Below are 13,641 nucleotides of genomic sequence, written 5' to 3' on the forward strand. Positions count from 1 at the left end.
AGCTTCCATTTTCTCTCCACTGAGACTACCCTCTTTGTCCCTCCTGTCTCTTCCTGTTTCCGTTCCAGTCTCCACCTCTTTCCTTCAAACTTTTCTCCTGTCCATCCTTCCTTCTCGTCCAATAACAGGCCTCCTTCTATCCTGTACCTGTCCTCACCTGTATTTTATAAATTAAATGGTAAGAAGGTTCTGGTGAAGTCAACTGTGTCCTGAGTACTTGATTAGGCAGCCATCCTTGGGGCAGTAGAATTAGCGTCAAAATACAAATAACTCCAGGGCAAACCACAACACACAACCATCCCACTAGTCCATCCTCAAGTTCTCTTCTTTATATTCATATATTAATGTCTCTCTCAGTCCTCGTGACAGATGACTGTATTTGCAATACCAGATAGTGATTAGTGAACTATCAACTGGTCAAGGTGCAGAGAAAAAGAAACAGTGAAACTCCACTTTTATATAGGATGTCTATATCATATCTCCTCTTTCCTCTAGGAACCACTGAAGAAGAAATTATGGAGAGATTGTAAGAGCAGGAGGTATTGAGTATTTGCTGTGAAATAGAATTTATTAAATATGACAGGGAGGTTGGAGAGCGGGATTCCCAGTGGCTGCGACTGCATGGATCTAACCTGTATCTGATTAAATCAGACAAAATTCCAGTGTTGATGGAAAAGTTACTTATGAATTCTGAGTACTGAATGAAGAATTATTGGCTGTTGATGACTGCTTTGGATGACAAATTGCCTTTTTACAGGGAGGTATCACCTGAGAAGCTGGTCATGTTCTAGTAGATGATTCTATATCAATGCATATACAGATAACACCAAGTAGATTGGGGCTACTATGTGGACACAGAGCACGTGGAGTTAGGAGTTAGAAATATGGGGATATACAAGTAACTGTAGGAAAGGGACCAGGGGCAGATTTGATCAAATAACATCACATCTAAAATATAAATCAAACATAATGGCTAAAAGGTCTTTTAATTTCCTTTATTTATAGAAGAAAATGACAAAACTTTTTATGGTTTAACACTTATGTGTAAATAATTGAGGCACTCATTTTTTCTCCAAAAATTCTTAATATACCAGAAAGTAACAATTAGTATAACATTTGTACAAAGTCATTTACTATTGAAACCACCCTACTCTAACTTATTCTGTTACTTCTAGTTTTCTAAAGCAGTGCTATCTGACAGTTTACTCCTAATTGCATTTTTCCATTCAAATTAAAACATTTACTGGAAAATAGAAGGGGGGATGACTTTTGGACCCTGTCTAACAGTTAAAATACAAAGAAGGTAGAGGAGGTGAGGAGAGAAGGAGAGGAGAAGAGAGGATAGAAGAAGGGAGGGGAAGAGAGGAGAGACGAGGAAAGGAGGAGCATAGGAGAGAGGGGAACTTGGAAGATTCTTTGGGGTCCCTGCCCAGCAGTTAAAAGAAGAGTGACAAGGGGAAAGGAGGGGAGAGAGTAAGGGAGTGAAGGGAAAGGAAGGGAAAAGAAGGGAAGGGAAAAGAAGGGAAGGAAGGGGGAAAAGGAGGAGGAGGGGAGGGGAAGGAAAATAGAAAGTAAAAAGGAATAAACAGTTCCCGGGAACAAAACCTCTGGCCAGCCAAAATAAAAGATATAAATATTAATGAATGAATGAATGAATGAATGAATGAATGAATGAACGAACGAACTGCTATAACCTGTATACCAAGCTCCCAGATTGAGTATGCATTGATCCAACGTTTCAGAGTTTTCTGGAGTAATCATTCAGGCTTGGATGACATTCTGGTGATGGAGGTGCTGTTTACTGAGATATCCTTGTTCTTTGCAAGGAATTACGCAACTGTACTCCTTTTAGGAACTCTGATTTTTGTTTATTTGTTTTTTAAATCATTGGCCTTGGTGCAATACTTACTTTGATCTGGGATGAATTCCTTTTAGGGGGCAAGTAGATTTCTGTTGTGTGTCCCCATGAAAAGTCTGTCACACAAGAAATAGTGTTTTGCCCAGTTGTGGTTTTTCTTCATAAGCAACTCAATTTTACAAGGAGATTTTAATCCAACTTTAAGAGAGAAGGGTGTCTACAGCTCTTAAGTGAATCCTGAAACTGTACGATCTCTTAGGTACCACCCACCCTGCACAGAATGATAAATCAGTTATTTCTAGAAGTGTAACTGGAAACACTCTGGCTTATGATACTAAATTGAGACCTCAGGAGTTCATGGGAATATTAAAATCCTAGAAGGGAACCAGGTTGAAGAGCTAGATCAAGGACATTTTGTAACTTCCTCACTTGAGCCCCATATAGTGGTGGACAACTAACACAATGAAGTGTTTGTGTGATGTTTGTTTGTTTGTTTGTTTGTTTGTGAATCAGGAATCAAGAACTACTGGATTGTACCTGGAGCTTTAATTAAGCCAGGTCCCCTCTTGTCTGTCTCTCTGTTTTCCTTCCTTCCTTCCTTCCTTCCTTCCTTCCTTCCTTCCTTCCTTCCTTCCTTCTTTCCTTCCTTCCTTCCCTTCCCCTCCCTTCTCTTCCCTTCCCTTCCTTCCTACTTTCCTTTCCTTCCTTTCTTTCTTTTATTGCTTATTTTATTTATTTACATTTCATGTAACCCCTTCCCAGTTTCCCCTCCACAAACCTCCTATCCCCTTCCCCATGCTTCTATGTGAGTGTTCCTCCACCCAACCACCTACGCACTCCCACCTCATTGCCCTAGCATTCCCCCATGCTGGGGCATCAAGCCTCCACAGGAGGAAGAGTCTCCCCTCCTACTGATGCCAGATACTCTGGGTGTCTGGTTGTTTGACAATGTGGTTCTTCCTATGGGGTTTCAAACTCCTTAAGCTCCTTCAGTCCTTCCTCTAACTCCTCCATTGGGGTTCCCATGCTCAGTCCAATGGTTGGCTGCAAGCATCCTAATCTGCATTGGTGAGGCTCTGGCAGAGCCTCTCAGGCGCCAGCTATACCAGACTCCTGTCAGCAAGAGTTTCTTGGTATCAGCAATAGTGTCTAGGTTTGTTGTCTGCATATGGGATGATCCCTACGTGGGCAGTCTCTGGATAGTTTTTCCTTCAGTCTCTGCTCCACTGTTTGTCCCTGCATTTCCTTTAGACAGGAGCAATTTTGGGTTAATATTTTTGAGTTAGGGAAGGTGGCCTTATCCCTCAACAGGGACTGTGTCTAAACTCTGGATATGGTATTTACAGGCTTTCTCTTCCCCTTCATTGGGTATTTCAGCTACTGTCATCCCAGTTGGGTCCTGGGAGCCTCTTGCTTTGGTCACTTGGTGGACCTATGTGGCAGAGGCAAAGGAGCATGGAAAAGGTACTGTTAATAGTAGGAGAAGAACATTTAAACTCAGCTGTTGGGTTATCTGGTCGGTTTTAAAATGATAAAAATCTCAAGCATTCTTCTTCCTCCAAGCTAAAGGGGACAGGAGAAGAGAGCAGGCAGCTGGGGCAGTTAGCAGGTAGTGCAAAGAGAAACTCCCAGCATTTTGGGGAAGGACAGTTGTTGGCAGCTTGGCAAACCCAGTCGGAGGAATGGGCAGTGTTCTTGGAAAAATGCCAGCTGGCATCTGGCTGGGCTGAGAGAGACAGTCCACAGTGGTAGCTGTTCTTGGAACTTAGCTGGGAGATTAGAGAGAACTCCCAAGAAAGAGCATATATTTTAATTAAACACAACAAGGAAAAACTTTAAATAACCTTTTAAATAATTTATTGTATTTATTTATAATTTTCTAGGATTTTTCTTCTAAAACCCCATGATCCATTCAGATATTGTACAACTTTATAGTTTTATGTTTGGTTTATCTTGATTTTTCTCTTTTCAAATAGTCAAGTCGTGTTCCTTAAGGAAAAAGATGTTACTTTAAATACAAAACCGCCTTGCATCCAGAAGACAACTACTTTTCTGTTTATCCTAGCTTACTAAAAATATATTGTACTTCAGTAGACGTCTTATATCTTTGTTTTCCATTTACTATTTAGACTTAGCAAGTTTAAATTTAAAAATTGAAATTAAATTTTAAGTTTCTGAATTTAGACTATTCCCTTCTAAATAAAATTCTTTTGCACAATGTTAAGAGTGTTCTTATCAAAACATGGTTTAATTTTTTATTATTCACATATAGAATTACATAAATCAAAACTTTAAATTAGAACTTTTTAGTAATATATTTTAATAACAACATATGAAGCAATCAATTTTACAATTTTTCAACAATTTAGTTATTTTTTATACATCAGCTTAGTATTTCTTATTGAATATCTGAACACATTGGCCAATGATGGTAAATCGTTCTTTAAACTATAATTATTAAAAAGCTACAAATAATCTCAATGAAGTTACTTTGAAGTGAAGTGACTATTAATGAATTAAATAAGTTAAATGAGACCATGCAACTGATTATTAAACAGTTAAGTCAATATTAAGAAATGCGTGTTATACTGGAACAGAGCACTCTGTAGTGGTTGTCATAGACGATATGATGTTTTGAGGAAGATCCTTAAAGCTGTAAAAATAAATAGACAAAAAAAGTCATGTTTCTGAGTCTTCAAATCCATCTTCAAACAAATATATCTGCTTATCTCTTATTTATTGGGGCATTACTTAAAACATTTTATTTGAACACTGAACAAAAAGATATGTTAAGACCACTGTTATAGTAGAGAGAACATGACAAGGAATCACAGATTCTAGTTGTCTGTTTTGTATTCTCCCACTTACTACTTATAATTCTGGCCCTTTTCATTCAGAGGAATCCTGTGAGCATCTAATGAGATAATGAGCATAAAAATGGTCTTTTGAAATGTCTCAGGCTCAATCTATATGAGAGCAGAATAGAAGAATCTACATCTTAAGTTTTTGAAATCTGGGCTGGGAAGATGAGTCTCCTAAAAACCCATGTAAAATGCCAAGAAGGTTTGAAAACCCTTCTAACTTTGGAAGATGGACACAGGGAAGCCCTACAGCAAAGTAACTACCAAGACTAGGTATTTGAGCAAGATCTGGATTTGACAGAGAGGACCTGACTTAAGAAATAAGGTGGAAGGTTTCTATCTGTGCCCTGGAGCTAAGGTTGTCCTACAGCCCTCCATATCCATATCTTGCCTGGAGAGAACTTGTCTCCCAGGGGTGCTCTCACTCCTAAGATCATAGGTGAGAACCCACTTTTGCTCTACTAACTGTCCAAAGAAGGACCCTCCAGAAGCACACAGGGCACAGGAACCACAGAGCAGACTGGGACAGGATCCTTCTGGTCTCCATCTGTGCCCAGAGTTAAGGCTGTCCCACAGCCCTCTGGAAACAAATCCTTCCCAGAGAAAACTGGTCTCCCCAGGAGAGCTCTCACTCCTAAGATCACAGGCCCATGGGAGGGACAAGCTCCAATCAGAGACAGCAAGACCAACTAAGACCAGAGATAACAAGATGGCAAGAGGCAAGTACAAGAACATAGGCAACAGAAAGCAAGGCTACTTGGCATCATAAGAATGCAGTTCTCCTACCACAGCAGGTCTTGGATACCCCAAGACACTATAAAAGCAAGATTTGGATTTACAGTCACATCCCATGATGATGATAGAGTACTTTATAAAGGAAATAAATAAACCCCTTAAAGAAATACAGGACATGGGTTCGGTCCCCAGCTCCGAAAAAAAGAAAAAAGAAAAAAAAAGAAAAAAGAAAAAAAAGAAAAAAGAAATACAGGACAACACAGGTAAACAAGAAGAACCCCATAAAGAGGAAACACAAAAATCCCTTAAAGAATTACAGGAAAATAGAACCAAAGAGGTGAAAAAAAAGAACAAATCTCTCCAAGATCTAAAAATGGAAATAGAAAAAAATGAAGCAAGCACAAAGAGAGACAGGTCTGGAGATAGAAAACCTAGGAAAGAGATCAGGAGAATTACATCAGAATTCTCAACAGAGACTAGAAAAGCTAGGAAATCCTAGGCAGATGTCATATAGACCCTAAGAGAACACAAATGCCAGCCCAGGCTACTATATCCAGCAAAATTCTTAATTAACGAATATGGAGAAACCAAGATATTCCATGACAAAACCAAATTTGTGCAAACTCTTTCTATAAATACAGCCATATAAAGGATAATAGATGGAAAACTCCAACAAAAAAATGTAAACTACACCCTACAAAAAGCAAAAAAGTAATCTTTCACCAAACCCAAAAGAAGATAGTCACAAAAACATAATTCCACTTCTAACAACAAAATTAATTGAAACAACAATCATTGGTTCTTAATATCTCTTAACACCAATCGAATCAAATCCCCAATAAAAGGACATAGACTAAGAAACTGGATACATAAACAGAACCCAACATTTTGCTGCATAGAGGAAACACACCTCAGTGACAAAGACAGGCACTTTCTCAGAATAAAATGCTGGGAAAAACTTTTACAAGCAAATGGTACCAAGAAACAAGTTGTACTAGCCATTCTAATATTGAATAAAATCAACTTCCAACCAAAAGTTACCAAAATAGATAAGGAAGGACACTTCATATTCATCAAAGGAAAAATCTACCAAGATGAATGCTCAATTCTGAATGTCTATGCTGCAAATGCAAGGGCACCCACATTCATAAAAGAAATTTTACTAAAGCTCAAAGAATATATTGCACCACACATAATAATAATGGGAGACTTCAATACCCAAGTCTCATCAACGGACAAATCATGGAAACAAACACAAAACAGACACACAGTGAAAATAACAGAAGTTATGAACCAAATGGATTTAACAGATATCTATAGAAGTTCTTATCGTAAAACAAAAGAATGTACCTTCTTCTCACCACCTCATGGTACCTTCTCCAAAACTGACCATATAATCGGTCACAAAACAAGCCTCAACAGATACAGGAATATTAAAATAATCCCATGCATCCTGTCAGATCATGGCAGACTACGGCTTGTCTTCAATAACAACAAAACACAGAAAGCTCAAATAAGCTCTTGCTCTCTTGTTCTCTCTTGCTCCCTCTTGCTTTCTTGCTCTTCCCCTCTTCACCTTTGCCCCTTCTCTCCCATTTCCCCTCTCTACTTCTTACACATGCTCATGGCCAGCCTCTACTCTTCTTCTTCTCTTCTCTTCTCTTCTCTTCTCTTCTCTTCTCTTCTCTTCTCTTCTCTTCTCTTCTCTTCTCTTCTCTTTTCTCCTCTCTCTCTCTCTCTCTCTCTCTCTCTCTCTCTCTCTCTCTCTCTCCCCCTCTGCCCCTACTACTCTCTTAATTACCCTTCCCATGCCCTGAATAAACTCTATTCTAAAATAAAAATAGAACAAAAGAAAGCCCACATACACATGGAAACTCTATAATGTTCTACTCAATGATAACATAGTCAAGAAAGAAAGAAATTAAAGACATTTTAGAATTTAACAAAATGAAGGTACAGCATACCCAACATTATGGGACACAATAAAAGTAGTGCTAAAAGGAAAACTCATAGCATTGAGTGACTCCAAAAAGAACTTGGGGAGTGCATACACTAGCAGCTTGACAGCACATCTGAAAGCTCTAGAACAAAAAGAAGCAAATACACCCAAGAGAAGTGGATGGCAGGAAATAATCAAACTCATGGCTGAAATCAACCAAGTAGAAACAAAAAGAACTAAACAAAGAACCAATGAAACCATGAACTGGTTCTTTGAGAAAATCAACAATATAGATAACCCCTTAGCCAGACTAACCAGAGGGCCCAGAGAGAGTATAGAAATTCACACAATCAGAAATGAAAAGGGAGACATAAAAACAGAAACTGAGGAAATCAAACAAACAAACAAACAAAACATCAGATCCTATTACAAAAGCCTATGCTGAACAAAATTGGAAAATCTGGATGAAAGTTAAATCAGGATTAGATAAACCATATAAACAGTCCCATAATGCCTAAAGAAATATAAGTAGTCATTAAAAGTCTCCTAACCAACAAAAGCCCAGGACCTCAAGTTTTTAGTGCAGAATTCTATTAGATCTTCAAAGAAAATCTATTACCAACAATCTTTTAACTATCCCTTAAAATAGAAACAGAAGGAATAATACCAAATTTGTTCGTTGACGCTGCAATTAAGCATACCGAAACCACACAAAGACCCCACAAAGAAAGAAAACTACAGAACAATTTCCCTCGTGAATATTGATGCAAAAATACTCAATAAAATTCTGACAAACTGATTCCAAGAAGACATCAAAAAAATCATTCAACCTGATCAAGTAGGCTTCATCACAGTGATACAGGGATGGCTCAATATAGGGAAATCCATCAATGTAATACATTATATAAACAAATTTAAGAAAAAAAACCCACATGATCATCTTGTTAGATGCTGTAAAAGCATTTGACAAAACTATATACTACTTCATGATAAAAGATTTGGAAAAAACAGGAATCCAAAACCTATATGTAAACATAGTTAAAGCAATATACAGCAAACCAATAGCCAACACCAAACTAAATGGCAAGAAATTTGAAGCAATCCCACTAAAATCAGGGACTAGACAAGGCTGCCCACTCTCTCTTTACGCTTTAATATAGTACTCAAGTTCTGGCCCGAACAAAAGTAGGTCAAAGGGATACAAATTGGAAAGGAAGAAGTCAATAATCACTATTTGATATGATATGATAGTATACTTAAATGACCCCACAAATTCCACCAGAAGACTCCTAAACCTGATAAACAACTTCAGGAAAGTGACTGGATATAAAATTAACTCAAACCAATCAGTAGCCTTACTCTACTCAAAAGATAAACAGGGTGAAAAAGAAACTAGGGAAACATCACCCTTCACAAATAATATGAAATATAATCATGTAACTCTATCCAAACAAGTAAAAGACCTCTATGACAAGAACTTCAAGTCTCTGAAGAACAAAAAGTCAAAGAAGAGCTCAGAAGATAGAAAAATCTCTCATGGTCATGGATTGGCAGGATTAATATTGTAAAAAAGGCCATCTTGTCAAAAGCAATTTACAGATTCAAAGCAATCTCCATCAAAATTCCAATTCAATTCTTCATAGAGTTAGACATGGCAATTTGCACAATTATTTGGAATAACAATTAACCCAGGGTAGCAAAAACTGTTCTCAACAATAAAAGAACTTCTGGGGGAAATCACCATTCCTGATCTTAAGGTGTATTACAGAGCAATAATGATTAAAATAAAGAAAAAAAAACATGTATGGTATTGGTGCAGAGATAGGCAGGTAGATCAATAGAATAGAATTGAAGACCCAGAAATGAAACCGCACACCAGTGGTCACTTGATCTTTGAAAAAGGAGCTAAAACCATCCAGTGGAAAAGAGACAGCATCTTCAAAACTGGCACTGGTTCAGCCATAGGCACAGGGAAAATTTTCCTGGAAAGAATACCAATGGCTTATGCTCTGAGGCCAAGAACAGACAAAAGGGACCTAATAAATTACAAGTCTTCTGTAAAGTAAAGGACACTGTTAGTAGGAAAGACTGGCAACAAACAGATTGGGAAAAGATCTTTACCAATCCTACATACAATAGAGGGCTAATATCATATGAATATACACACACACACACACACACACACACACACACACACACATATATATATATATATATATATATATATATATATAGAGAGAGAGAGAGAGAGAGAATTCAAAAAGTCAGAGTCAAGAGGATAAAATAATCCTATAAAAATGGGATACAGAGCTAAACAAAGAATTCTCAACTAAGGAATATCGAAAGGCTGTGAAGCACCTAAGGAAATGTTCAACATCCTTAGTCTTCAGGGAAATGCAAATCAAAACAACCATGAGATTCCACCTCATACCAATCAGAATGGCTAAGATCAAAAACTCAGGTGACAGCACATGTTGGTGAGGATGTGGAGAAAGAGGAACACTCCGTTGTTAGCGACATTACAAGTTGATACCACTACTCTGGCAATCAGTCTGTGGTCCTTAGAAAATTTGACATAGTACTACCTAAACACCCAGCTGTACCACTCTTGGTCATATACCCAAAATATACTCCAACATATATCAAGGACACATGCTCCACTATGTTCATAGCAGCCTTATTTATAATAGCCAGAATCTGGAAAGAACCCAGATATCCTTGAACAGAAGAATGAATTAAACCAATGACTACATGAAATTCTTTGGAATTTCTAATTCCAATGAATGGAATTAGAAAATATCATCCTGAGTGTGGTAACCCAGTCATAAAAGAACACATATGGTATGTATCCACTGATAAGTGGATATTAGTCCAAAAGTTTGGATTATCCAAGATACAATTGACAGTCCATATGAAGCTTAAGATAAGACCAAAATGTGGTGCATCAGTCCTTCATAGAAAGGGAAACAAAATACTCAGGGGAGGAAATATATGGACAAAGAGTGGAGCAGAGTCTGAAGGAAAGGCCATCCAAAGACTGCTCCACATGGGGATCCAGCCCAAATGTATCCACCAATCCCAGCCACTATTGCTGATGTCAAGAAGTGCTTGCTTATAGGAGCCTGACACGGATTTCTCCTGAGAGACTGTGTAAGAGCCATAAGAATACAGATTAAGATGCTTACAGCTAACTATCAGACTGAGCAGGGGGAGGAGAAAGGACTGAAGGAGCTTAAGGAGTTTGCAACCCCACATGACGAACAACAATATCAACTGTCCAGACCACCCAGGGCCCCCAGGGCCTAAACCACCACCCAAAGAGCACACACAGGTTGGGGCGGTGGGCCCATGGCTCCAGCCTCATATGTAGCAGTGGATGACATTGTCTTGCCTCAATAGGAAGAGAAACTCTTAGTCTTGAGAAGGCTAGTTTCCCCAGTGTAATGGAATGCCAGGATGTTGAGGTGGGAGTAGGTGGGTGGGAGGGGTAGTATCCTGATAGAAGTAGAGGGAGGGGGAATGGGAGAAGAAGGAAGTGGGAAAGGAAATTAACATTTGAAATGTAAATCCATAAACTATCCAATAAAAAAGAAAATTATATATAAATATATATACATATATTGCATAGTTATGTATGATATATATATATTACATTGTTATGTATAATTTTAATTATGTGCAACTCATAACCAAACCTTATTTCTTCTGTATAGCTGAATCTTTAAGATCTTTTCTGTATCTATATGTTTCACATCCAGCCCTCTTTTCAAGTCTCTAGTAACCATTATTCTGCTCTCTTATTAGTTCTAAATGTAGAGATTGTCCATTAAAAAATGGGCTCACATGGTATTTCCTTGTCTGTGCCTGCCTTATTTCTCTTTGGCTCATTTCTTCCAAGTTCATTTGTGATGTCTGATGTGAAAGAAATACTCCATTTTCAAAAACAGAATTTATATTTCAGTGTGTCTATATTTCTGTATGATATTAGCTCATATCTAATAAAATAGTTTTTAGCACATGACAAGACTGAACAGGTCTTCAATGAAAAGGAGATTCTGTGTACGATTGATGAATAGGTAAACTGATGTTCAGTGATTACAGACAGTATGTAAGGGGTGTCAGTAATATAAAGTCTGGAATTCTTGGTGATCAAATTCAACAATATATCCTACATCATTGAATTTAGTATGCTGAAGCAGTAATAGCACCCCTCCAATCCTCACAGCAAAGATATAGAAGTGATCATCATTACAAGTATAAGAGAAGATATTATTATCATTGGTTTCATTATCAGATTTCAGCACAATATAATTTTTTCTTTTCACTTTTTCAAACATTGGAATATAGTGCTCAGTAGACAGTTAAAAGTTAATTGTGTGTTTAGCATGTTTTTAATCTCAATAATTACTAAAGGTTTGATATTAACCCGTATTTAAAGTGATAAATTCCGTTGAGAATTCCTATTTTATATTTACATACCATTCTTTGTGAAAAGTAAACAGGAATCTGGCAGAAGTAAATCATATGCCTAACATATGGAAGACCCTGCATTGTATTCCTAAGGTGGTAGTTAACAGAAGGAAGAAAGAAGAAACAAAAAGTGAGTTTGGAGTAATTTGGAAAATACAGTCAAGCAATAATGATTAGGTAATAAATAATTATTTTTGATAGACAGTTTCTATCTAGCTACTAAAATAAAACTACCATACCTAAGGATTTCTGATTAAGAATTAAACATTTTTGCATATTTAACAGATCAATAAATACTTCAAACAATTAGAAATTAATATTAATACATATAGGTATTCAGATAATATTAACTTGAAAACATAGATGCAATGTTTATATGAATATCCAATTACAGTTTATAACTTTAAATGTATAATATTTAATGCTGTTTATATCCCTAAAGATTGAAGGAGAAAATATAAAAACACTGCTATTTAATAAATAATTACATTATAATCTACTGGTAGTGACGAAAAAGGAAGAAAGATTAAATGAAAATTTCTGTATATACACTCTTTCTCAAATTAACTTCCTATACTTAGAGAACACAATTTCTAGGACTTAGATTTGATTTTCTGATCTGGGCATTAAATATTTACTTCTAATTATAGCCTTATGTGAGACACAAACAAAAACTAATTTACATTATTAATGATGCAAGAAGTATGCTGTTTAGTCTCTTAAGATTGGTAATAAAGGAAAAAGCATGTCAGAGATTTATTTTACCCCCTTTTTCCTTTTGAAATCAAGTTAAAATGATAAAACTCATTTAATTAAGTACTTAGGAATTACATGTTTCTGCCAACTAGAAAATAAAGAGGGGATATTTTCTGAGATAGATCTGAGACTACAAAGATTTCATTTTCAGTCTCAGCATCTCAAGGGGAAAATCAAAGGGTTCTTTTCTTTCAACAGTTTGGGTGAGATGATATTTTGAGATGTTGACAGCTGCCAAACTGCAAAAACAGAACAGGATCTCCCTTCCCCCAATGAAATTTCTGGTTTTTATCTGCAGGAATGTTTTTACTTGTTTGGTTCTTTATTCTTTTCATGATTTTTTTTCTTAAAAGAGATGGCTTTCTAAGAATGTTTGCCATTCTTCTAACCATAAAAAAGTATTTCCAGTAACATTTATCAAACATGTTTTCCTTCAATGTCCTCCTTACATGTAATTTGAATTGAATGCCTATTGATAGTCCAAGTTTAACCAGCCCAAAATCCTAATTTTCATGCAAATAAAAGAAAGATTAAAGAATAAATAACTCACTTCTCTAGTGAGATGAATTTTGTTATAATTTTATTATTTTTCTTAATGACAAATTGGAATATCCAAACTATTTATACTCTGGTTCTAGAATCTAGAAGACACTATGTCTTGATACAACGTTAAGAAGCATCCAGTATTTAATTATTTGTTCTTATTAATGTACGTTTAGAGGTTTCAAGTATTCTAATAATTTATGTAACAGGAAATAGAAATATAAAAATGTATGCTGTTTTTCTTTTTCTTTTTGGTTATTATTCATTTACTTAGAATCAGTGTAATTAGTTCAGGATTATTGAAACTCAAGAACAGTAATTACAGTCAGAATTTGGTGCATATACTCAAGAAGACTACTTGATGTGACCTCTGGATCAATGATTTATAATCACTCAATCTTGATTATGTTGCCTATAAAATGTGAACAGCAATGCCACTTGCCTCATATGATTCTTAAAACCAAAATTAAAACTTATTT

At 36.5% G+C, this 13,641-nt stretch overlaps 1 long non-coding RNA gene across 1 annotated transcript in view; it reads right to left on the reverse strand.

Annotated features, from left to right (window-relative positions):
• Positions 1–2,676: 2,676 nt before the first annotated feature.
• The window catches only part of LOC134484159 (uncharacterized), a 58,593-nt gene continuing 47,628 nt past the window's right edge, over positions 2,677–13,641 (reverse strand). Inside the window, exon 2 of the long non-coding RNA XR_010061625.1 lies at positions 2,677–4,511. This is a non-coding gene — a long non-coding RNA (uncharacterized LOC134484159). The remainder of the gene's footprint in view (positions 4,512–13,641) is intronic.

The sequence above is a fragment of the Rattus norvegicus genome, chromosome X (genome assembly GCF_036323735.1).
Source record: "Rattus norvegicus strain BN/NHsdMcwi chromosome X, GRCr8, whole genome shotgun sequence".
NCBI classification, from domain to species: Eukaryota; Metazoa; Chordata; class Mammalia; order Rodentia; family Muridae; genus Rattus; species Rattus norvegicus.